The sequence below is a fragment of the Podarcis gaigeae genome (genome assembly GCF_964106915.1).
Source record: "Podarcis gaigeae genome assembly, chromosome: 15".
In the NCBI taxonomy this organism is placed as follows: Eukaryota; Metazoa; Chordata; class Lepidosauria; order Squamata; family Lacertidae; genus Podarcis; species Podarcis gaigeae.
Window position 1 is genome coordinate 43,596,718 of NC_139692.1, and position 25,976 is coordinate 43,622,693.

Below are 25,976 nucleotides of genomic sequence, written 5' to 3' on the forward strand. Positions count from 1 at the left end.
AAGCAATGAAACAAGGCAATAAAGATCACAATAAATATATGCGGAATTGCTAGTCCAAAGAAGCTTCCTTGGCCAAACGGTGAAGGCCAGCTCTTAATCAGCCTCCTGAACTGCAGGCACAGAGTGGGGCTGGTTGGCTTGATGGGGAAGTGAGTTATGCTTCCACACAACCTGTTTATTGAGCACTTACCTGATTTGCTTGCAGGGAGATTAGACAATGTTGGCTGTTTAATGAACGTTCGTTGTTTGAAGGGAGGTTAGATGGTGTGGCATCAAACCCACTTCCACCCTTTCCAGTGAATTTCCATATCACTTTCCTTACCATAAAAGGCCTGATGTTTTCGTCAAGATTGTGCAGGCTAAATGTGATTGAATCGCACCCAAAAACGGTGGCAGCCTAGAAGTGCCCACTGTCACATAGTGCGTGTATATGGGGTCCAAGGCAGGTTTTTTGGAAGTAAAGATTGTAGCCAAAGACTTTGAGAGAGGTTTGCCTCTGAATACTGGCTGCTGGGAAACCCAAGTGAGGAATTTGCTGCTTCCCTTCATGCCCTCTTTTCGGGACTCCCATTGAGGCACCTGACTGACCACTGTGCGAACAGGACTAGATAGGCCCCATTCGGCTGGAATCAGCTTCAGGGCTCTTATGAGGCTCTTACAAGTGAATTGCTCAGGGCCAGTGGGTGAGTTTTGCAGTTGAACTGACAGTTTCTCGGCTCACAGCTTGGTCTCTTCACTGCTATGCTATGCCAACTCTAAAACTCAAGACATGCTGTAAAGTCCTGACACCACTCAGATATTGCCTTAAACGCCTGCTTAATTTTCTTTTTGGAGCCTTCCCTGAGAGCTGATGGCGTTAGTAACAGGCCCTTTCAATCTCAAGTGCTTTGTCATAAATATCAATGGGCTCCATGTATCTCCTTGTACATATTGTCTGATGTGGACACTGCACACTGAGATAGCCAGCCCAGCCTCAGAACACAGAATTTAGCTGCTGAGTTGCTCTGCTAAATTTGGGTAGAACCTGGCAGGTGCCTCTATGGCCAAATTAATAATATACATATAAGGCCCAGGACAGAACCCTGCGGCACCCCACTTGTCACTTTTCCCCAGGATGGCGAGAAATCATTAATGAGTACCCTTGGGGCTCGGTCAGTCAACCATCTGCAAATCTACCTAATGGTTACCTCGTTCAACCCACATTTTACCAGCTTCTCTGCAATAATATTATGTGGGGACTTTGTCAAAAGCCTTACTGAGAACAAGATACACTGTGTCCACAGCATTCCCCTGATCTACCAACCTTGTAACTCGATAGCAAAAAAAGAAATGAGGTTCATCTTGGTGTGACCTGGCTTTTGAGAAACCCATGCTGAGTTTTAGTAATCACAGCATCCTGTTCTAAGTGCTCACAGTCCGACTGTTTAATTATCTCTTCTAGAACCTTTCCTGGTATCAATGTCACGCTGCCCAGTCGGTAGTTGATGGGTCTTCTTTCCCCCTCTTTCTGAAGATGGGGACAACATTTGCCCGCTTCTGTTCCACAGGGACCTCACATGCTCTCCAAGAATTATCAAGGGTTATAGACAGAGGCTCTGAGATCTGCCAGCAACTTGGTACCCTCGGGTGCAGCTCATCAGGCCCTGGAGATTTGAATTCATTTAAAGTAGCTAGGTGTTCCCTTAATACATATTTTCCTTTCTTGGGCATCAGCTCCCTCCTTTATTCTGTTATTCCTCAGGTTGGGCCCTGCTTTCCTTTTGTGTGAAGACAGAGGCAAAGTATGTGTTGAGCAGTTCCACCTTCTCTCTGCCACCCAATGGCATTATTATTTTTAACCTCTCTTGCAAGCCTGAGCTCATTCTGACCTCCTCCATGCAACTGTTGGCTATGTGTGCATACTCCTCCTTTGTGATTCTACAATTTCTACATTCCGTGTCTCCTAACAACCCTCAGCACACGCAACAAACTACGCTTCCCAGAATTCTTTGGGGGAAGCCATGACTGTTTAAAGTGGTATCACAGTATGGTTTAAATGTGGCCTATATCAGTCAGGGTGGGCATCTCTTGGGAATCGCCAAAGCCCTCAGACCCAGCTGTAGAGGAGCTCAGCAGCCATCTGCTGTTTGGGGAGGCTGATACTTCTCTTTCCCTGGAAAGTGATGCAGGTGTAGTTCTTTGAGCTGAGCGTGGATTTGGGATTATGATTATGATTACTATTATTTTTCAAAAGCTCATTTAGTTCCTGCCCTGCTGTGTCTTGTGATCCACCGTTCCAAATGTATCCCATCTGCCATTAGCTGTTGTCACCCCCACCCCCAAACTCCCTCTTCTGGCAGCGAAATCAGAAGACTTAACAGAATCCACGATTGGCTGACTATATTCAGCCTGTTGGGGCACAGCTTAGATGCACAGGTCTGCTCTTCACAAAGGGCAGCAGAAATGATTCTATAGCCTTGTTCTCTTGTTCGTGGCACAGTACGCGTACGCGTGAAAAGCTAAGTTCCTAGTCCTCGTGATGATTGACAGGCACTGAGCACTTTTCATGGGCAGTGCTCATGTGTTCCAAAAACCTTGTTCATACAGGGAGACGTTATAAAAGTAGCTAGATACTGTATTCCTGAAGTTTGTTAAAGAATCTCCACTGGCGCATCTTAGAAACAAGTTGCCTTGCACGTTTCATTTAGTTTCATTTCATTTTAAGGATGTGAAAGGTGAGGTTGCATGCCCAGTACGGATTTTGGTGCTTCCATGGGGCAACTGCAAAAACAGACTTGGCTGCTATCTAGGGTTACCTAGAAGTGTGCACCTGATGCTGGACTACAACTTTCAGCCCACCCTGCACCGCTGTTGGTGATGGGAGTTGTAGTCCAAAACATCTGGAGGGTGCAAGGTTGCAGGTGACAAAAGAACCCGATTGGAACTATTATCATTACAGTGGTACCTCGGGTTAAGTACTTAATTTGTTCTGGAGGTCCGTACTTAACCTGAAACTGTTCTTAACCTGAAGCACCACTTTAGTTAATGGGGCCTCCTGCTGCTGCCGCACCGCCAGAGCACAATTTCTGTTCTCATCCTGAAGCAAAGTTCTTAACCCGAGGTACTATTTCTGGGTTAACGGAGTCTGTAACCTGAAGCATATGTAACCCGAGGTACCACTGTAATTATTTCACCCTGCCCTTCCGCCAATGAATCCAGAATGATATAGATGACTCCTCCCCCCCCTTTGGTTTTACTGTATCCTCACACCAACCCTGTGAGGTAGGTTTGGCTGAGAGAGAGCAATGAGCTAGTCCAAGGTCACTTGGGAAGCCTCATGGCTGAGTGGGGATTTGGAATTGGACTTGCCCATTCCTAGTTATCTCTCCCCCCCCCCCCCAATGTTTTTGAACCTTGAAAAGGTATTACAGAGCAGCAGCATCTGGAGGGCAAAATCATGGTCTTGGGATGTGTATCTCAGCCAAGTGAAGGTTGATCTGACTGAGACAAGAAATCAAGGACCACATATGGATTTGAACCCAGGTCTCGCTAGCCCACCCACTACAGCAGGGATGGGGAACATCTATGACCCTGCAGATGTTGTCAAACTCCCATCATCCCTGATCACTGGCCATACTGGCTGTTGGGAGTTGGAGTCTGGCAAGATTAGGAGGTCCACTTCTCCCCCTGTCCAGTACAAGTCTTGGAACCCTGGAGGTGTTGAACAGGCTGTAAATAACGAATCTCGAGCACTTTGAGGGGTGAATGCAGTTGCCAGTTTGTTGTTTGCAGATGTTGCCACATGATCCTGCTGTCAAACGGTCTCTGTTGGGGCTGAGTTTGACTACAGAGCCACAAAAGCAGAAAACAAAGAAGCAGATCAATCTCTCCTTTTTTTGTGAAAAAAGTGTTGGGCTTTTATTATTTACACTGCATGCACCCCCCCCCCTTCAAGGCTCTCTTTTATAGAAGGAGGATGGTTCTGGGCGGGGTGTCTAGACCTTCCGTTATATCCTCCCAAAGCCTATTTTCTTGCTCCAATAAGAGACCATATTGTTTTCCCGCAGGGCAGAGAGGCGGCTGACCCAGAAATGAAGAGATGGCCATTTTCCTTGTCGCAAACGCATATTCCTCTGCCTCTTCTTCTCCTTCTTCTCCCTCCACACCCCCCACCACCCTTAAAAGCATCACAGTTACAAACGCCGCCATCTGCCTCCTTGTCAGTCAGAGGAGAGGATGACCCAAAAGCTCCCTTGTGTCAGGGAATCTTTTCCAGGGCTCTGTGTGGAGGGAGATGTTTGCCAGGGCCTTACGCCCTGCTGCTTCCTCCAGGAATGGGGCACCCAAGGGTGCCAGAGGTAGCGTTTGGGGCTTTTAGGCTTGGGTTGGAGGAAAGGAAGTTTGGCAGCAGGGGGGCAGAACATGGCAGAGGTTTACATACCAATGCACAGTGGAAGCAGGTAGAGAGTGTTCCTTCCTCTCTCACTATTAGAGCTTATGGGTCATCCTGTGAAGTTAATTGGCAGAAAATGTAGGGCAGAGGTGGGGAAACACAGGACCGGGGCCTTCTGTCCTCTCTAGGTGGCCTTCAGAAGTCTGAGTAGTCCATGCCCCTCACCTTGAGTGCCCTTGAACTCGGAGAATGCCTCTTCATTTGCCTGCGTAGAAACCAGCCTATTGGACCCGTTACCCAACCACTGCTGGCATGTGCCCTCCCCCCAGAAGGCTACCCAGAAGGGAATGCTGCCCTCTCTGGTTGGACGGGGCTCCACATCTGGGTCAAGTGAAAGGAAGCGGCGTCACACAGTGCAGGGCTCAGCTGTAGAACTTTCTGCCGCAAGGCATGGTGGTGGATGCTGGCTGAAGTGGCCTTGAAAAGAGTTTGCCACATGCCTCCTCCAAATAATGGACCTGCCTGTGGCTGCCGTGATCGCTGAGGCTGATTGGAGTTGTAGCCCAAAAGATGTATGGGGTGCCAGGTAGGCCGAGGCTGTCCTTACGGGACTCTGCTCCAAGAGAGTGGCCAGGGGAAATGAGCTGTGAAGAGGAACCTAAGAAGAGCCTGCTGGATCAGGCCAAAGGAGGCTCCTCTAGTCCACCATCCTCTTCTCACGGTGGCCACCCAAGTTCCCCAAAGGGAAGCTTGCAGGGAGAATCCGTTGTGGGAAACGCACCTCTACAAAACCACTAGGAGACCTTGTGTGGGTTGGGAGCGGGCCTTTCTCCTCCTCCCTCCATCATCTGCAATGAAAGGGGGTTGGATGGGGGTGTCTGTGTTGCTGGGCTAAGGATTACCATGACACTCTCTTAACGCTTATAAAGCACTTGAGAGCATTCAAGCGAGACCTTTATTGCTATTATTAGATTGGTGCATCTGTGCATTGTGTGAGAGAGAGATGTTCACATCCAAAGGTGCTTTCAGTCCTGGGTCACCCTGAGAGTGAGCGCTCATTGGCTTCCAGTCAGCTCTCTGCCATATCCCTCGAAACTCACAGGACCGCTCCGTGAACCACACAGGAGGCTTTGACACTGGAGATGCAGAGAGCGTTGCCCAATAAAGGATAATCTGGTGCAACAGCCAGGTAGAGAGATTTATGCTGGCTGCAAGATGTTCTGAAGGTCTGGATAAGGTTGGAGGAGACTGTGTTATCTTGGTCACCGCTGGACTTTGTCTTCCTTTGTCTGGTGCAAACGAGACGTGCACGGTGGCACTTTCTTGTGGGTATATGCACTTGGGGCAATAGAGAGGTGAAGGCTTCTTTTTTAAAATAAAATCTGGCTCGCCTTGGTGAGCTGGGTGTGAATTGCATCTTTTCCTGCATTTATATTAAACAGCAGTGGGGGAACCTGTGGCCTTTATTGAGCTCCAGCTCTCAGCAGCCCCAGCCTGCATGTCCTCTAACCGGGGATGATGGAAGTTGTAGTCCAACAACATTTGGAGGGCACCAGGTTGGGAAAGGCTGCTCTTCCCAGGGTGCTGCGCCCACCCTCAGGATAACACTCCCAAACCTCCTTGTTCTGGTAAACACATGTGGATGCCTCCCCTTTTATTTAAACAGTTTAAACAGACACGGCTTTTCCCAAAGAATGCTGGGAAGTGTAGTTTGTTCAGGATGTTGCGAGTTGTTAGGAGACTCCTCTTCTTCCCTTAAAAAGGTAAAGGTACCCCTGCCCGTACGGGCCAGTCTTGACAGACTCTGGGGTTGTGCGCCCATCTCACTCAAGAGGCCAGGGGCCAGCGCTGTCCAGAGACACTTCCGGGTCACGTGGCCAGCGTGACAAAGCTGCATCTGGCGAGCCAGAGCTGCACACGGAAACGCCATTTACCTTCCCGCTGCTAAGCGGTCCCTATTTATCTACTTGCACCCGGAGGTGCTTTCGAACTGCTAGGTTGGCAGGCGCTGGGACCGAGCAGCGGGAGCGCACCCCGCCGCAGGGATTCGAACCGCCGACCTTTCGATCGGCAAGTCCTAGGCGCTGAGGCTTTAACCCACAGCGCCACAGATCTACAATTCCCAGGGTTCCCTGCATGGAGGGATTGACTGTTAAACCACACTGGGAATTGTAGCCCTGCAAGGGTAATAGGGTTCGCCTACCAACTCTCAGCACCCTTAGCAAACTATAGCTCCCATAATTCTTCGGGGGAAGCTGTGGCTATAGTAGCTCTTTAAATGTAGTGCAGATCGGGCCCTTGGCAGAGAAGTATCTTTCCCATCATCTAAGAAATGCTCCTTTTATCTGGAGATGGCAGAGATTGAACCAGGGTCCTGCATACAAAGCCCCCTTCCCAAATTGAGCACCCTGGTTTTGAGCACCCACAGCCATCACAACAAGCAAGGTGGTCTGGGGGCTGGTGCATTTCCGGCCCTCCCATTCATTACGATGGGGCTTGTGCAAGAGAGTGTCAGAGCGGGTGGTGGATCTGGCCTGTGTCTGCTCAACTGGAGCCTAACTGCCTGGAGGATGGCTCCTTGCCCGTGCTGAGTGGCTACTCGAGTGGCTCTCGCACTTAAACCTCACCTAGTAATTGGCTAATTCCATTAGCGGACGCCTGGTAATCTGGTTTTGTAATGAGGCACCCTCGATCCTGGCTTCAGCGTGGCAGCTTGCCACCATTGTCGCTCCAGCCAGCGGTCAAAACTCAGGAGTGACTTGGGCTGAGTATGTGTTGTTGTTGTTTAGTTGTTGGTTGCGCTTATAGTCCAGCTTTCCTCCAGGGAGCTCGAGGATGGTGTACATAGTTCTCTTTCTCACTGTTTTATCATCACAACAACCCTGTGAGGTAGGTTATGCTGAGAATGAATGACTGTCTCCAGATCACCCAGTGGGGGTTTGTACTCTGGCCTCCCAGGTCCTAGTCCAACACTCTAACCCCTACGCCACACTGGCTAAACAAGTTTGGAATTCATTCTTTCCGTCAAAGCATTCCGGACGATGTGATGTACCCATCACAGAATCAACAGTTCCCATAACCCTTAGCAAACTGCTGTGCCCAGAATTATTTGAGGGAAAGAATGAGTTCTGAATGTACTTGAAAGAGTGTGTTCTTAGCCTGAGTAGGGCGAACTGTTTGCCTCCGGGCTTTCAGCTGGCATATTCCATGTTCCCCATCTCTCTGCCTCTTTATAATTTCAAGGGTTCTTCAGAGCCCTTCACATCCTTCCTCAGTTATATTTGCAGAAGCCGGGTTGATGACATTATTCCCCATGTTGCTAATAGCTGAACCGCCCCCGCCCCCAATTATGATGGGGAGAGTGGGGCTCGTTGCGAGTGCCTTGCCCCATGAGCTGGCAGTGTCCTGCTGAATTTGGTCTGTAAACGCCTTGAGGACAGAGACTTATAGTGATGGTTCTGATGGTTCTGTATCCATTGTAATAATCTCTCATAATAGTGGCATTGTGGTGTAAGCCACTGAGCCTTGGGCTTGCCAATCGGAAGGTTGGCGGTTCGAATCCCTGCGACGGGGTGAGCTCCCGTTGTTCGGTCCCAGCTCCTGCCAACCTAGCAGTTCGAATGCACGTCAAAGTGCTTCCCGGCGGGAAGGTAAACGGCGTTTCCGTGCGCTGCTCTGGTTTCGCCAGAATCGGCTTAGTCATGCTGGCCACATGACCTGGAAAAACTGTCTGCGGACTAATGTCGGCTCCCTCGGCCAGTAAAGCGAGATGAGCGCCGCAACCCCAGAGTCGTCCGCGACTGGACTTAACTGTCAGGGTTCCTTTACCTTTTCCTTATGCCACATATTATAAAATACCAGGACGGCGTATGATTGTCAAAAAGACAAAACATCATTACAAAGCAATGTAAAGATTCCTTAAGGGCAATGGATAGCTCAGTTGGTCAGACAGTGATGCTGATAACGCCAAGGTGGCAGGTTTGAACCCTGTGTGGAACAGCTGGATATCCTCAGGCTCCCCTCCTGCTCTACAGTTCTATGATTGGTGTGTTAGCATAAAGGAGTCTTCAGGGTTCACCTGGAAGTCAAGGGTAAGGTTGCGCACTGAATCTCTGGTGGAAGAGCTTTCTGCAGAATAGGAACACCCGGTTTCTGGATGAGGCCACTTGGCTCTGTGTAACAAGGGGAACAGCTAACAGCGCTTCTCTGGAAGATCTCAATGTTTGGGCTGGGATAGGAGGGTTTGCAGAGACATAGCATGCCTGGTAGTCATTGCAAATTTAGGAACTTTTTAAAGGAAATAATAATAATAATAATAATAATAATAATAATAATAATAATAATGGTATTCAAACCAGTTTGGTGCACTTGCCTTTCTAGGACCATGAACCCGTTAAAGGGTGAGGCTCCTGTTCACCGTGACCATACTGCAGGGCAGCCAACGGTTGCAAAGTCCTACTGGGTTAAGAGGTTTCCTTCTCAGGCGACTGAACTTCGCCTTCAAAACACAAACCGCGCAAATTTTAGCGTTGGTCCAGTTTTCCCGTCAAAAGCAAAGGGCTTCTGCTTCTCCAAAACTATGCACGGAATTTAAGAAAAAATACAGCTGGGTGCCTTGTGTTGTGAGTGTGTTTTGGCATTTAGAAAGCAGTAGAGGATGTGATGCTGAAAGTGTTAGCTGAAACTTGACATGTCCCGTTTGATTCTTTCTGACTGTTCACGGCTTCCGGCTGGTATTTGCGGCTTTTGCTCTTGAAACTATGTAAAACGAAAACTCCCAAAGGTTCAGCTCCGGTGACAGGCGAATGTGCTTGCCAGGAGAGGGTGTGTGTGTGTGTGTGTGTGTGTGTGTGTGTGTGTGTGTGTTTCTCTTTTTTTTTCCAATTTCCTGCAGGGTGGAGTATGTTTTGACTTGAGCCTGTGACTAATGACTTGCACATGGCAATTGAATCAGAAAGCAACTCTGTCTCCCACCCCCACCCCAAAATAATCCAGGCACACTTCTTAGGTGAGGTGGGGGAGAGAGGCTTTAGTTCTTCATAGCGGTGGTGAATAGGTTTTCTTGTAGGGTTGCTTAACACCATAACTGAGGCCACACGTGCTTAAATAACAAAAACACACAGTTAGAATTCTGCAGCAGAAAAAGCTGCAGCCTAAGAGATAGTGTGGCTGTGAGTTGAGATCTTTGTGCTTATGTGTTGCCAGAAGCTTAAGCGGCTTTATAATCTCTCTCCTGATATCGGCCCACGATACAGCCTTTCTCTCCTTGCTCAACGATGGGGCACAGAAAATGGTTATAAATGCCTAGGATGCTGTTGTGTCTCCCCACTCCAAACAATTAGCTGTAAATGATACAGCAAAAGGTTAAGGTATTTTGCTAGAGACCCACAAAGGTGCAATTGGTCCATGCACGGCTTTGATATAGATTAGCAGTCTTAAATATTATGGGGTCCTGTTTTCAAGAGTGCTTATCTTGGCAAGCATGTAAATCTGGAGGTTAACTGTCATGAGCTTTTGTTTTTCCTTGCATACCAGGGGGGTGGTATGATAAAAGCTACATTTCCTCTCGTTTTTTGCAGGTTTTCTGGGGGTTTTTTTCATCGGGTGGAACTGTAGGCTGCATGGTGCTGCTTAAAGAGAGCTTACTTCCAGTTCCATATCTCTCTGTGACAAGCCTCTCTCTCTCCCCCCGCCCCCAGCCAAGCCATAGAATCATAGAACTGTATAGTTGGAAAGGACCCCCGGGTCATTTAGTCCAACTCCTTGCAATGCAGGAATCTCAACTAAAGCATCTCTGCCAGATGCCCCCCCAACCTCTGTTTAAAACAAGGAAGGAGAGTCCACCACCATCTGAGGGAGTCCAGACTACTGTTGAACTGCTCTTAGATGCACTGGGTACTGAGGTTGGACTTCCACAATAGCAGTGGATTGCATCCAGTGCCAGTCCTTGGGTCCATTTCCTTAAGTGGGTTTCCTCTGTGTAGAAGATGGTTGGTTCCAACCCAGTACTCCTGCACTGAGCTCCAGCTATTGAAGGTAAAGGTAAAGGGACCCCTGACCATTAGGTCCAGTCGCGGACGACTCTGGTGTTGCGGCGCTCATCTCGCTTTACTGGCCGAGGGAGCCGGCGTACACCTTCCAGGTCATGTGGCCAGCATGACTAAGCTGCTTCTGGCGAACCAGAGCAGCGCACAGAAACGCCGTTTACCTTCCCACCGGAGTGGTACCTATTTATCTACTTGCACTTTGTGCTTTCAAACTGCTAGGTTGGCAGGAGCAACGGGACTGAGCAACGGGAGCTCACCCCATCACGGGGATTCGAACTGCCAACCTTCTGATCGGCAAGCCCTAGGCTCAGTGGTTTAACCCACAGAAGTTACAAGGCCCTTAATTCTTTGGTATGGTAGAGTTGATCTTTGAATAGCTGGACAATGCAATGAAAGCCGTTGTTGCCTGGTTTGCTTATTGTTTGTCTTTGCAAATATTTTTTTAATGTTTCATAACGTATATAAAACAGAGCAAACAGTTATAGAGATAGGTGTATGTCGAAACATAGAAAAGCAGGTTCATAAAATTGCCACGTAAAATAAGTCTAGTCACTCATAGGTTAAGTGTCAAAGTCCAGGTCATGAAAGAAAGAAAGAAGTGAGAATAAAAGTTGTCTTCGTATAAAGAAGGAATACTAGTGCGAAGTAGAGTTCCATATTTGCCAGGCTTGCAGTGATGGCTGCTTCAGGAGTGATTGTTCTTCTGTACGTGTCATAAAGAAATGCCAAATGGCATAAAAAGTGACCACAGGTCCTAGGTCTCAAATTATGTGTTATCGTCTCTACTATATTCCCGAGTGAGTGGTACCAAGCGCCCAGTGTAAGTCAGGCTTCTTTATTGAAAGTAGGGGTGCTGCCATGCCCTCCCTCCTCAGGTGATTTTGCCTGGTGGCAATGTGTCTCCAGACTGTCACAAATGGAGGTAGGTGTGTGTGTGTTTGTTCTGACTCTTGCGTGCTGCAATGGTAAGATTCTCATCTCTTGCTCTGTTTGCTTTTGCCTTGGGCCTTCCCTCCTCGTGAGGAGAATTGCACACACCGCCTTGAGCTCCGAGGAGAGAAGGTGGGTCAGAAATGTAGCAACAGTAATAAAAAGCTCCAGTGAAGTTGGTGCTTAAAAAAACAATTGACTGTTATTTGCCAATGTGTGATTAGTCAGTTGCGCACTTGCAGCTAGTGTGGTGCAGTGGTTAGATTGCTGGACTAGGACCTGGGAAGACAAGGTTCGAATCACGCTTCGACCATGAAGGTCATTGGGTGACCTTGGGGTCCAGTCACTGCCCCTCAGCCTCACCTACCTCTCAGGGTTGTTGTGGAGATTAAATGAGGGGGGTGGGGAGGAGAACCTTGAGCTCCTTGGAGGAAAGGGTGGGATATCAATACAGTCAATAAGTCAATAAAAGTTGTCCCCTTTTCCTGGATCCAGCTTCCATCAGCCTCAGCCAGCACAGCTGTGCCCCAATCAGCCCCGGCCTCATCCAGTCATTCCAGCTCGGGTTGATTTGGATTGTAGCCACAAACATCTGGAGGGCACTGGCTTGGCTTTCTGTTGGGCATCCTAGTCTTCGTCTTGGGGTTTGCAACACTCACAGAAGATTTGCTCTTGGTCAATAAGGATCATGTTCCTACTTGTAGGCTAGGCCTTTGTACATTTTTTGGAAGGTGGGGGAAACAAGGCCCATAGTCGGCATGTGATGTTTGTTTGCAATCTCTTGCCATGGTTGTGTCCTGAAAGCAAACAAAACTTCTAGTTTCTCTGTTTGCGGCCGTCTGCCCATATTCCGTGATTATACAGCTCCTCTGTGTAATTTCCTTTCTTTTCTTTTCTTTTCTTTTCTCTGCCTGATCCACACCGTGGTGGAATGTTGTGCTGCAGAGCCTTACGGCGGAAAAACAAGCAAACTGACCAGCTTATAATTGCCAGCCTTCCAGCTGCTTTTGGCAGCCTGTTGACGGCGGCAGCGCAGCCCCTTAATAGTACAGAAGTCATATGCTTCTGTCTCCTGGGCCCTTGTGGGCATACCCAGAATCCTCTGCACCATGCAGCGGTGTCATTATGGACAAGAGTTTCCTTGTAATTTTGATGCGGTCAGAGAGTTTGAAAACTGTGCTTTCTTTTGTCTGCTTGACACCTCGAGTCCAGTAATTTTGTTAACAGAAATACATCTTTAAAAATTACCTATTATTTCATAGAATTGTAGAGTGGGAAGGGACCCCCGGGGACATCTAGTCCAACCCCCTGCAATGCAGGAATCACAGCTGAAGAATCCCTGACAGGTGGCCACCCAAGCTCTGCTCCTGTTTTGATCCCACTTTGTTGAGACATAGCGCAAGCGCCCCTCCAGATGGGGAAGGGCTACAGCTCATGGGGGAGAGCACCTGCTTTGCATGCAGAAGGTCCCGGGTTCAATCCCAGGTGGCCTCTGCAGGTATGGCTGGGAGAGAACCCAGTCTGAAACCCTGGAGATCCACTGCCAGTCAGTGTAGACGGTGCTGATCTAGATAGACCAATGGTTTATCTCAGTGTTAAAAACTCAGATAACATAGTCTAATCTCCAAATAGCATCTTAAACCTGGGTTACAGTCCCCACAATGGAATGTCTAGGTTCCGTTTTGTTTCCCCCCCGCAATGGAGTTGTTTCTTATTATTACTCATTTATATACCGCTTTATATTTTAAAGAACAAATCTCAAAGTGGTTTACATCACATGATTAAAACATCAGATAAAACACTCAAGAATAAAACAAATTCAAATGTCAAGGAAAATTTTCAGATCCTTCTCTAAGTGACTTTTTGCTTTTCCCAGTTGCCAACGTGGCATCCAGAGATTTCCACATGGCCACAGTTGGATCCACGCCAGCCAAAATGCTCCTGGCACCTGGCTAATTTCAAACACTGGTCTGACTCAGCATGAGGCAGCTTTTATGTTCCTGTGGTTTTTGATAGCAATAATGCAGTAACACCAGGGAAGTGATTGATTCCTTCATTGCAGGCAGTTGGTCTAGATTACCCTTGGATCTATAATTCGAAGTTTTGCAGAGCAACAAAGTGTGGATGGTCCAGCATAAATTCACTGCTAATCTACTGTTACTGGGTAAATGACATGCTCCAGAAGATATCCTTAAAAAAAGAAAAGAAAAGAAAACAGTCTGGAGGGGCTGTTTGCTAAAGCATCCTGTTTAGTAACCTGATAAGCAAGTTGCCAACCTTCCCTTGGCTTCCTTACGCCCCGCGGTGCCTGAAATTGTCTTGTCGTCTAAGAACTTTGTTCAGCTGCCTTTAAAACACCAACAACAGCTCTGTGGCCTCCACCCAGCTGGAATTGACCGGGGGACAGAAGCCGGCTTTGTCTCCCTCCCTCCCTCCTTCCCTCCCTGGGAGATTCTGCTACGTCATCCAAAAATTAATTTTAACAGGGAAGGCTCCTTTTGGGGTAGAAAGGGGACAGCAGCTCTTTGCAGAGGAGCGGGGAATAGAAACTAACCAGCTGTGCTTCCTCCAAAGACCTGGCCGGGGCATCGTCATCAGCACTCATTGGCTAACACTCTGGCCGTCAAGCGGTGGTTGACCTTCCCTTCCATCTGTTCTCCTTCCCTTTGAAGAAGGAGGATCTGAAAGATTCTGAAACTCAGAATTAGGAACTTAGGAAGCTGCCTGATGCCTAGTCAGACCACTAGCCCACCTTGTTCCGTACCGTGTATACCAGGGGTGTAAAAACTTTTTCAGCAGGGGGCCCCTCAGACCTTGTGGAGGGCTGGACTATATATTTTTTTTGGGGGGGGGGGAATGAAAAAATTCCTATTTTAAAATTCCATTTAAAATAAAAGGACACATTCTACTCATGTAAAAACATGCTGATTTGCGGACTGGATTTAGACAGCGATTGGGCCGGATCTGGCCCCCAGACCTTAGTTTGCCTACCCATGGTGTACACTGACCAGCAGCAGTTCTTCCGGGTCTCAGGTGGGGAGTCTTTCCCAGTGGCCACCAGATGTCCCAGTGGGAAGCCTGGAACCGGGATCGGAATGAGAACACCCTGCCCTCCTGTGGCTTCCAGCAGCTGGGACTCAGAAGCATGGCTGACTCTGACCACAGGGGTGCATCATAGTCACGTGGCCAGGAGCCATTGGTAGCCCTCTGCTCCTCCATGAATTTGTCTAATTTTCTCCCAAAGCTATCCAAGTTGGTGGCCATCACTGGCTCCTGTGGGAGGGAGTTCCACAGTTTAACTTTGCACTGGGTGAAGGACTTTCTTTTACCTGTCTTCCAACATTCAGCTTCATGGGATATCCACGAGTTCTAGCGTTACGAGAAAGGGAGGAAAGCTTTTCTCTATCCGCTTCCCCTGCGCCATGCACAATTTTGCAAGCTTCTATTGCGTCGCCTCTTACTTACCTGTCCTCTAAAACTAAAAAGTCCCAAATGCTGCAAACTTTCCTCGTGGGGGGGGGTGTGTCACTTCACCCCTCTCCCCCACGACCACCTGTGCTGCGCTTCTCTGACCATTTCCCAATATGCGCCCAGCCACCACAACCTGTCCCACCGAGCATTTCCCTCTCACACTCGGAAGTAACTTCCTAACGTGTGGCCTGCCTTGACTGGGTCTGTGTGCGCAGGATGAATCTCGGAGGAGCTGAGGCTGGTTCCTTGGCAGACGGCAACAAAACCACCCACTTTCTCTTTCCTCCTCTGCTCACTTTCTCCGCCTGAACTCCGAGGTGAGCAGGGCAAGGCTCCTCCCTTCAGCGCTTGCCCTGACTCGCCAAGGATCACCATATTATTGTCAGCGCTTCAGACGTAATGAGGAGCTTCCCTAAATTGAGGCACTAAAGCTAAAAATGAGGCTGTTCTGGAGGAAAACAGAAGGGCTGGAATGAGCGGTGTGTGTGTGTGGTCTGCAGTTTTTATGTTGGAGGGGTTGCTGCCAGTGGTGGGAAATTTGGTTGGTAATCCTGGTATCGAAACAAACACCTCTTATTCTTTATTTATTTGTTGCATTTACATCTCACCTTCCCCACCCCCCTCTGAAGAGCTCAAGGTGGGATACATAGTTCTCCCCCTTCCCTCAAATCCCCACAACAGCCCTGTGAGGTGGGTCAGGCTGAGAGGCAGTGAGCCATTGGCCTGATCCAGCAGCCTCTTAGATTCTTATCCCATAAGTTCCTAATGCAATCCTCCACCATTTCAGACTACAAATATTCTGGGTCGGGGTGTGTGTGTTTCCCCCCATTTATTGGGGTTTAACCCTCGCTGTAACAGGGACGCGGGTGGTGCTGTGGGTTAAACCACAGAGCCTAGGACTTGCTGATCAGAAGGTCGGCGGTTCGAATCCCCGTGACGGGGTGAGCGCCCGTTGCTCGTTCCCTGCTCCTGCCAACCTAGTAGTTCAAAAGCACATCAAAGTGCAAGTAGAAAAATAGGTACCCTCCAGCGGGAAGGTAAACGGTGTTTCCGTGTGCTGCTCTGGTTCACCAGAAGTGGCTTAGTCCTGCTGGCCACATGACCCGGAAGCTGTACGCCGGCCCCCTCTGCCAATAAAGTGAGATGAGCGCCGCAACCCCAGAGTCGGTCACGACTGGACCTAATGGTCAGGGGTCCCTTTACCTTTTTAACCCTCGCTGTGGGTTAAACCACAGAGCCTAGGACTTGCTAATCAGAAGGTCGGCAGTTCGAATCCCTGCGACGGGGTGAGCTCCTGTTGCTCGGTCCCTGCTCCTGCCAACCTAGCAGTTCGAAGGCACATCAAAGTGCAAGTAGATAAATAGGTACTGCTCCAGCGGGAAGGTAAACAGCGTTTCTGTGTGCTGCTCTGGTTCGCCAGAAGCAGCTTAGTCATGCTGGCCACATGACCTGTACACATGAGCTGTACGCCGGCTCCCTCAGCTAATAAAGTGAGATGAGCACTGCAACCCCAGAGTTGGCCATGACTGGACCTAATCATCAGGGGTCCCTTTACCTTTACCTTTAACCCTTCTAGACAGTTTGGGGATTTCAGTGCTGATCTCCCAGGCCCTCGCCCCATACGTTTTAAACCACTGTATGCCACACAGGTTCTTAACTGCCCATGTTTAAATCACTGGGCATTAAAACAACACATGTCCATGCTTCGATGGAACTACTTTGTTTTTTAATTACTTGGGAAGCGGAAATAAATACGTGCATCTTGCCTTCGGTTTGCAAGGGTCAAAGTTCCCCCTTAGCCTCTTGAGAATTGCAGCTTCTTGGGATTGTGAGGTATAGTTTTACTGCTCGTTTGTTTGTTTGTTTTGGGCAATGAGTGTTTTCCATGCCGTGGCTGCCTTGCCAAGTGCATTGGATGTCTGGGAAACGCTACCTTTGGACCCGGCCCAGAGACACTCGGATCTGTGGGCCAAGGAAGTGGCGCTTCTCCCCTCCACTCATACACTTTAAATCCGCACCCTAACTTGTCATTCTCGTTCCCACCCACCCACAACTGGTGCTGGGAACACCCAGTGTCAAGTGTGTGATCGACTGTCACAGCCTACTTGGCACATGGCCATTCATGTCCCTCTCTCCTCCCCTAATGCTTTGTTAACATGCTTTATGGATGGAGGGTCTTTTTGAAAAAAGGGGAAATGATGAGTGAGGTAAACGCTCTTTTTAAACCCACGGCCTTATTAAGTGGAGGGTCGTCCAGAAGGCCTGGGACTACGATCTTTTCTTTTATCTTTTCTTTTTTAAGCAACTGTCTAAGTTGGTCTCAGGGCCACCCCAAGGTTTGCAGGTGTTTTTTAAACAAGAAGTAGCCAAAGACCCCGGAGGTTGATAGGTGTTCAGTCAAAACTGGAGAGCCACAAATTATTTCTATTTTTTAATTCATTTATTTATTACTCGCCCTTCGCCCTAAGGCCCCAGGGGCAAGGTTGCAGTGTCTGGGAATTTTTGGTTTGGAGAAAAGGCGAGGTAGAGGCGACATGATAGAAATTTACAAAATTATGCACGGCATGCAGAGCATGGAGAGAGAAAAGCTTTTCTCTCTGTCTCATAAAGTTAGGAGTCATGGATATCCAATGAAGGTGAGCGATGGAAGATTCAGGACAAGTTAAAGAAAGGATGCAGCGCATAGTTAAACTGTGGAACTCACTGCCATCAGAGGCAGGGATGGCCACTAACTTGGATGGCTTTAGAAGAGGGTAAGACAAATTCATGTAGGAGGAGAGGACTATCAAGGTCTGCTAGGCAGTTGGAGGATGGATGGTGGCTAATGGATTGAGGTTGAATCCTGACAAGACAGAAGTACTGTTCTTGGGGGACAGGAGGCGGGCGGGTCTGGAGGACTCCCTGGTCCTGAATGGGATCACTTTGCCCCTGAAGGACTAGGTGCGCAGCCTGGGAGTCATTTTGGACTCACAGCTGTCCATGGAGGCGCAAGTTAATTCTGTACCCAGGGCAGCTGTCTACCAGCTCCATCTGGTACGCAGGATGAGACCCCACCTGCCCGCAGACTGTCTCACCAGAGTGGTGCATGCTCTAGTTATCTCCCGCTTGGACTACTGCAATGCGCTCTACGTGGGGCTACCTTTGAAGGTGACCCGGAAACTGCAACTAATCCAGAATGCGGAAACTAGACTGGAGACTGGGGGCGGCTGCCGAGACCACATAACACTGGTCTTGAAAGACCCACATTGGCTCCCAGTACGTTTCTGAGCATAATCCATAGTGTTGGTTCTGACCTTCAAAGCCCTAAACAGCCTTGGCCCAGTAGACACTGAAGGAGCGTCTCCACCTCCATGGTTCTGCCCAGACGCTGAGCTCCAGCGCCAAGGGCCTTCTGGCAGTTCCCTCATTGCGAGAAGAAAATCTACAGGGAACCAGGTAGAGGGCCTTCTCGGTAGTGGCACCCACCCTGTGGAACGCCCTCCCATCAGATGTCAAAGCGAAAAACAACTACTTGACATTTAGAAGACATCTGAAGGCAGCCCTGTTCAGGGAAGTTTTTAAACGTGTGCCATTTTAATGTATTCTTAATCTTTGTTGGAAGCCGCCCAGAGTGGCTGGGGAAACCCAGTCTGTTGGGCGGGGTACAAATAAATTATTATTATTATTATTATTATTATTATTATTATTATTATTATTATTATTATGCTTCTGAATGCCAGTTGTTGGAAACTGCAGGACGGGGTAGCTGCTCTTGTGGCCAGGTCCTGTTTGCTGCTTTCCTGTAGTGGCATCTGGTTGGCCACTGTGAGAGCAGGATGCCAGGCCCGGTGGGCTCCCATTGGCCTGATCCAGCTGCAGCCAGACTCTCCTGATGCTCTTAAACAGCCTGGTATGCCTTAAAGTTGCTGTGCGACTGTAAACGTATGATGGCGCAAACTGTTGAATGCCAGCCTTCTCCCCCCCCCCCGCTCTCCCCCATATGACTTTGGCTGCTCCAGGAGGTAACGGCATTCAAAAATGGCTCATAATTGGAATGAACTGCAGCATGTGCATAATTGAGTGCCGATTTGCATAATGTGACTCATTAGCATACTTTCTTGGCAGCAGGATGTTGGCCGGCTCCGCGCAGTGTGCTCATTTGGCTCCAGTACTTCCCTGGGACTAGAAACCTTGAACTGGAATTTTTGAAAAACACAACAGCTTGGCAGCAGAAGGCGCCTGGGTTAGGCCCACCCCAGACGCTCGTTTAGCGCTAGTGCTTCTCTGGGACTAGATCCTTGAATTTGATTTTAAAAGAACAACAGCGGCCAGGTGGCAGGGGGTGCCCAGTTAGGCCCACCCACAAGTGACATCCTTTTGCTGCTGTTTTCTGCCTCCAACTCATTTTATCCTTCTGTGACACAGTGGTAGGATGTCAGACTGTAGGAGCAAAACGGCCCGGGTTCAAACCCTCCACTCAGCCCTGAGGCTTCCTGGGTGACCTTGGGCTGGTCACTATCTCTCAGCTGAAGCTACCTTGCAGGGTTGTTGTGAAGGTAAAATGGGAGAGAACTATTTGCACCTGCCTTGATCGCCTTGTGATTGCAGGGAATGGGATGTTAAATGAAAGTGGTGGGGAATGGCATGTTAAATAAGCAAATCTTTTTGTGGCATATTCTTCCCATGGGTTAGATCCAGGTCCGGCTCTGGAGGCAAACAACCTACTACTGCTGCTGTTCCCTCCCTCAGATTCAAGAGGAAGGACCAGAGCTCATTGTCAGAGTAGGTCCCAGTGGCACCCCTAAAACAGGGTTTTTGTGGGGCGCAGGCTCTTGTTGGAGGGGCAGAACCTCATATTTGTACTGATTTCGTTTTGATTTGCGGGGGCAGCTGCCCCCCGTCCCCCTTGGCTATGATCATGGTGGGGTGTCGAACAGAAGTAGCTCTCCAGAAGTTGCTGGACTCCCCACTCTGATCATTCTCGCAGCCTGCATGGCATGATGGGAGTTGTAGTCCAGCAGCCTCTGGAAGGCCACTGATGCCCCACACTCCTGGTGTGACCCAGCTTCCTATCTTCCCTGAGCATGCTGTGCCTAGAAGCCCCCAGACGTGCTGCGGGGGGTCGCTTTTTGATTTGGCCACATATAGGGAAAGCTTGCTGTGCTTATGCATTCTGCCCCCACAGATACAGAATCCCAAGAAATGGAAGGGTATAATCCAGACTCATCGCTACCCCCCCCCCAAAAAAATCCCCCACCCCTCAAAACAACATATATGTAATTTACTGAATCAAGAGGATGTTTTATACTGATGTTGCACACTACCTAGATGCTCTTTGAGTGACAGATAAATATATTTAATGTGTCCCTGTGTGTTTTGTGAGGTTCTAGAGAGGGTTTTAAGTGGATTAGCCACACAGCGAAAGTGGAGATGCTTATAGATTTAAGAAACTAGAGTTGACCGGTGAAGGCCGATTAAAGGCTTGACAGAAGAGAGAGAACCCCTTCTAAGCTGCCTGGAATTTTAAAAGAGAGATTTATGTGGCCCTCTTGTCAGGGCAAGTAGTCTGCACCTTGGTCCGTCTGTCCCTCCCACCCCTGAAAACACATTTTAGCAGTTCCTTCCAGCCAGGAGTGCACCATGATGCAGTCACTGGCTTTTGAAAGCATTGGGAAATGGAATCCAGGTATTGTTCTCCCTTCCCCTGCCAAAAGGCTGTTTAAGCCATGATAGCTCAGTAGAACCTCCATGTACGGGGGCAGTCTATCTTGGAGCACCAGGCAACAGAGCCTCTCGCCTCCACGCTTTTGGGCAGACTTCCTGAAGTCATCCACTTGGTCCAGCGGGGCTGTTAATTGCATTTATAAACTGCAGATAGAGTATCTCCCTTTGCCTCAACTTGAATTGCCTTTGGCCATCAACGGGTTGGGTTTTCGTTTTGTATGTTTCTTTTGGACTTTTGGATCTGCTAGATCAGTGGTTCCCAAACCTTTTCTGGCCATTACCCTTTTGGCCCATGAACATCATCCCCAGTGCCACCTACCCTATAAATAAGCATTATTCAGAACAGCGGTTTGCACGCCCCACTGTGGAAGGCATTAACACGATAAAATTCAAAAGAGTAACAATGAATTGCACATTTGTTCAAAATCCACTTAAAACATACTTAGTTTAATTCAGCAAAAGTGATGATCCAGTGATACCAGCTTTTCAGAGTCTGGTAGTCATTTACACCTCTGCCACCCCCTCCCCTTGCCTCTTAGGGAATCCCATTGCCCCCCAGGGGTGCTGCCACCCACTTTGGGAACCCACTTAGATCAATAAGCAGTCTGTTTTCTCTCTTTCAAGCCTCCTCCAGGTAACTTGTTCATTGTTCCTTCATCCGGATTTGCTTGCACACAGCTAAAGTGAAGGTGGGTTTATGAGCCCTGAGACTTGGAAAATGCTATAGTTCTGTCTGTCTGTTTTTAAAAAGAGAGACACCTTTTTAAAGTCCTTCTCGTGCCTTTGATTTTCTCTTGCTCGCAGTATAGATCGTGAATTGGCAAGGCATGGGAGCTTGCTGGTGTCGCTTGGTGACATAACAAGAACATCTGGTTTCGGTGGGGCATCGTCTTGTTTTCTTTGCCCCCACCCTGCGCCCCCTCAGCCCCACGTCAGCGCTCATCCCCTCCGCCGAGCTGATGTCGTCAAAGAGCATCCAAATCCCCATGTAGATTACGGGATTTGCAAGAGAGGACTCCACTGACGGAGATCTGCTACTGAGAAAGCCTGTGAACTTGAGAATGGCTGGCCTGCCAGGATGCATGCAAATGCGGGGGGGGGGGGCGGTGGCACAGTGGCAGGTGGGGCTAGGAGGGAGGTCCCTCCCCCTGCCGTGTGCCCACACACCCCCAGGGACACTGGAGATAGAAGGCTTGGCATACCCTGAGGGACTCTCTGAATCCAGTTTTGTTCTGCATTTGGAACAATGGGATTCTCTCTCCCTCTCTCTGCCTCAGTCTGTGCTGCTTGAAGGAGAACAGCCAGCTACAAATTGTCACTTCCCACCGCTGTGCTAGGAGGTGAGAATTGGTGTACACCCTCCAGGAACTGCAACATCCCTACATCTAGCCATCTGTATACAGTCGTACCTTGGATCCCGTACGCCTTGCGAGTTGAACATTTTGTCTCCCGAACGCTGCAAACCCTGAAGTGAGTCTTCCGGTTTGCGAACGTTCTTTGGAACCCGGACGTCCAACGTGGGTTCCGCGGCTTCCGATTGGCTGCAGGAGCTTCCTGTGGCCTATCGGAAGCCGCGCCTTGGTTTCCGAATGTTTTGGAAGTCGAACGGATTTGTGGAATGGATTCCCTTCGACTTCCAAGGAATTAAGTACAGTGGTACCTCGGGTTGAGTACTTAATTCGTTCCGGAGGTCCGTTCTTAACCTGAAACTGTTCTTAGCACCACTTTAGCTAATGGGGCCTCCCGCTGCCGCCGGAGCACAATTTTTGTTCTCATCCTGAAGCAAAGTTCTTAACCCGAGGTACTATTACTGGGTTAGTGGAGTATGTAACCTGAAGCATATGTAACACAAGGTACCACTGTACTTAACCCGAGGTACCACTGTATTCGCTTTAAGCTGGGAGGGTGGTCAAGGGAGTAAAGGCAAGCAGGGCCTGCAGCAAAATGTTGTAGCACATCCTCACCAGCCCCGCAGAAAAGGAGGGTTCCTGGTCAGGTCATCCTTCTTTGTGTGTCCTCCTCCAAGGGACCATAAGCTGTATAAAACCATGGAAATCTGTGGAGAAGTCCCGTTGTTTGCTGTAGAACATCTGGCTTGCGTCATTCAGAACGCCCTAGGTTCAATCCTGGCATCTCCAGGTAGGACTGGTGTGTGGCACGGGAGTGGGGGCGGACTCCTTGTCTGAACTCCTGTGAAGTGCTGCCAGCCAGTGTAGACAGTACTGAGCTGGGTGAACCAATGGTCTGACTCAATATAAGGCAGCTTTCTATGTACTCTCCCTGCCCCCTCCCTGCTGCTCTCTGGTTTTATTTTTGGGCACTTCCTATATTCTGTAGCTGCTGAGCACGCTCAGTCTTCACTGCGCTGGGCTGTAGAGAGGCAAAAACTACACCTGGAAACTTTGGGATTCCCTAAAACTTGTTAATAACCTCCCTCTTATTTTCTCAGCAGCCGTAATTTGACTCTGTTTCCTTTGGCACTCGCCACCTGCGTGTGGTATTAGAGGGAGCCTCGTAAGTTGGGAAGAAGCCAGGCCTCCGCTGTGGACTCGGGAGGTGGCCGTGGACATCGGAAGCCCCGCTGGATCTGGCCCAAAGATCCAGTTTCTGTTTCCCACCGTGGGAAGGAGACCGCCAGACCCAGGCATCAGAGGAAGCTGCCCTCTCCTGCTGTGGCACCTCACCACCTCCCTCCCAGTGCCCTGCTGCTTCTGAACCAGGATCCTGCATATATACCCCATGCAGAAGTTGGCAGAAAACCCAGCTTCCTGGAAGACAAGGCCTGTTGTTTCTCTTTCAAGGAAGCCAACTTTCTAGTCCTCGTGCTGCAAATATAGGCCGGAAGTCACGTGGGCCGTGCAGACAGGTGGCTGGGCAAAGTTTTTGGGTTCTGAGCTCAGGCAGGGCTGTTCCCAGGCCAAATGGGACCCCGGGGGGAGAATATCCTGAGTGCGCCCACATCCTTCCCATTTTTCAGCTTTGGGAAATGGTGGCGCAAGCCTTGCTTGCGATTGAAGGCCGCGGCCTGGGCGGTTAAGCAAGAGCTTCGCGGAAGATGTGGCTTCTGAAAAGGAAATCATAAAACATTCTCCTTTAGATGTGGTTGGAGAGAAACAGTTTGCCAAGTTTGTCTCTCTCTCTCTCTCCCCTCTTCCCTCCCACTGTGACTTTCCTCCGCTGTCTATCCTGGAGAACAAGCTCGTCGTTTTTCCTTTGTACGTTGATGGTGCTGAGACATATGAACATAGGAAGCTGCCTTATACTGAGTCAGGCCGTTGGTTCATCTAGCTCAGTGTTGTCTACACGGACTGGCAGCAGCTCTCCAGGGTTTCGGGTGGCAGGGATGGGATGCTGTTGGGGATTGAACCAAGGACCCTCTGCGTGGAAGGCAAGAGCTCTCTCTCAGAGAGAGGTGGATGTGCTTTGTCTGCTTCCATGCATGTATTCCCCACGGTCAAGTTGTGTGTTATTGGGGAAGTGACGTAGCTCAGTGGTAGAGAATCTGCCTTGCAAGCTTGAACATCCCAAATTTAGTCTTCAACAGTATCTCCAGGTGTAGGTTTGGGAAGGACTCCCTGTCTGAAACCCTGAAGAATGCTGAGCTAGATGGAGCAGTAGGTATAAGACAACTCTATCATCTATCTATCTATCTATCTATCTATCTATCTATCTATCTATCATCTATCTTTCTTCTAGGCGACATTTTTCCACCTTTGCCGCATCAAGCAGTTGGTCCCTTACCTTTTCCGCCCCGACCTGGCCACAGTGATCCATGCGACAGTCATCTCCAGGCTTGACTACTGTAATTCGCTCTACGCAGGGCTGCCCTTGAAGCTGTCCCAGAAACTCCAGCGGGTGCAGAATGCTGCAGCGAGGCTCCTCACGGGGTCTCTGCCATGAGAGCATATTCACCCAGTGCTTTTCCAGCTGCACTGGCTCCCGGTGGAGTACAGGGTCAGATTTAAGGTGCTGGTTTTGACTTTTAAAGCCCTTCATGGCCTAGGACCCTCGTACCTACGGGACCCCCTCTCCCGGTATGCCCCACGGAGAGCCTCAAGGTCCATAAATAGCAACACCCTAGTGGTCCCGGGCCCTAAGGAAGTTAGATTAGCTTGAACCAGAGCCAGGGCCTTTTCAACTGTGCCTCCGGCCTGGTGGAACGCTCTGCCTCATGAGACCAGGGCCCTGCAGGATCTGATTTCTTTCCGCAGGGCCTGTTGTTCCGCCTGGCCTTTGGCTTGGAGCCAATTTGATTCCCTCCCTCCCTCTCTTTCTTTTTTCTTTTCCTTCTCCTACGATGAGGCTAAATTTTAATATTTTAATGTTTCAATATTTTAATGTTGTATTTTAATTTTGTTTTTAAGTTGTAATCATTCAACTTGTTTTTATTATTGCCTGTAAGCCGCTCTGAGCCCGGCCTTGGCTGGGGAGGGCAGGGTATAAATAAAAATTATTATTATTATTATTATTATTATTATTATTATTATTATCTAACTATCTACCTTTATTGGTTGCTTTCTCATGTCAAAGGCAACTGGAAGCAACTTGTAACAAGACAAACAAACAAAACCCCACATAGATACATTAAAACAAAAACAAACAAACCTTAATACATGGAAAATACATGAAATACATCCCACCCACTCTAAGATGCCACAGATGGTTAGAGGCCAAAGGCTTGGTTAAAGAGGAAAGAATTGCCTGGCACCTAAGATATATAATGGTGGTACCAGGCAGGCCTCCCTGGAGAGAGCATTCTACAAACAGGGAGCCACTGTAGAAAAGGCCCGTTCTTGTGTTGCCACCCTCCAGACCTCTCATGGAGGAGGCACACAAAGAAGGGCCTCCAATGATGATTGCAGGGTCTGGGTCAGTTCATATGAGGAGAGGTGGCCCTTAATGAATTGGGGTCCTGAGCCTTGTAAGGCTTTATAGCTCAAAACCAGCACTCTGAATTGGGCCCAGAAACTGGTGACCACTGCAGGCAAGCTAGGCTCAAACTGTCTCTCCCCAGTGAGCAACCTGGTCACTGAATTCTGCACCAGCTGAAGTCTCCAGACTGTCTTCAAAGGCCATGCTCCATTTAGCAAGATCAGGACCACCCAAGGCTCACGACCTGGCATGAGAGCTGTGTGTCAAAATCCTCGATGGGCTTCTCTCACTGGAGAAGGCTTTCAATGCCTACCAGCCATAATAGCTGTGCTGTACCTCCACTGCTGGAGGCAATCATGCTTCCATATACCAGTTGCTGGAAATCTCAGGGGTGGGGAAGGCTCTTGTGCACGGATCCTGCTTGTTGGTTTCCCACTGGGGCACCTGGTCAGCCACTGGGAGAACAGGATGCTGGACTAGATGGGCCCCTTTTGGCCCGTCTTACATCCTTACGGTGTGTTGCTGGCTCACTGTTTTGATGTGCTCTCGAGGGCCAAACAGCCAGCCCCTCCTCTGTTGCC

The 25,976-nt window shown here is 49.1% G+C and overlaps 1 protein-coding gene and 1 long non-coding RNA gene across 6 annotated transcripts in view; one reads left to right on the forward strand and one right to left on the reverse strand.

The window, feature by feature from the left end:
• LOC310832962 overlaps positions 1-25,976 on the reverse strand; it is a 184,813-nt gene that overhangs the window by 95,052 nt on the left and 63,785 nt on the right. The window contains exon 4 of one of the 2 annotated variants that reach the window (XR_014558482.1): positions 14,603-14,622. The exons of the other annotated variant lie outside the window; for it this stretch is intronic. This is a non-coding gene — a long non-coding RNA (uncharacterized lncRNA). Of the gene's footprint in view, positions 1-14,602; positions 14,623-25,976 lie in introns of those variants that run through there. 2 annotated transcript variants of the gene reach the window in all.
• The window catches only part of SSH2 (slingshot protein phosphatase 2), a 122,461-nt gene that overhangs the window by 6,957 nt on the left and 89,528 nt on the right, over positions 1-25,976 (forward strand). The window lies entirely within an intron of this gene.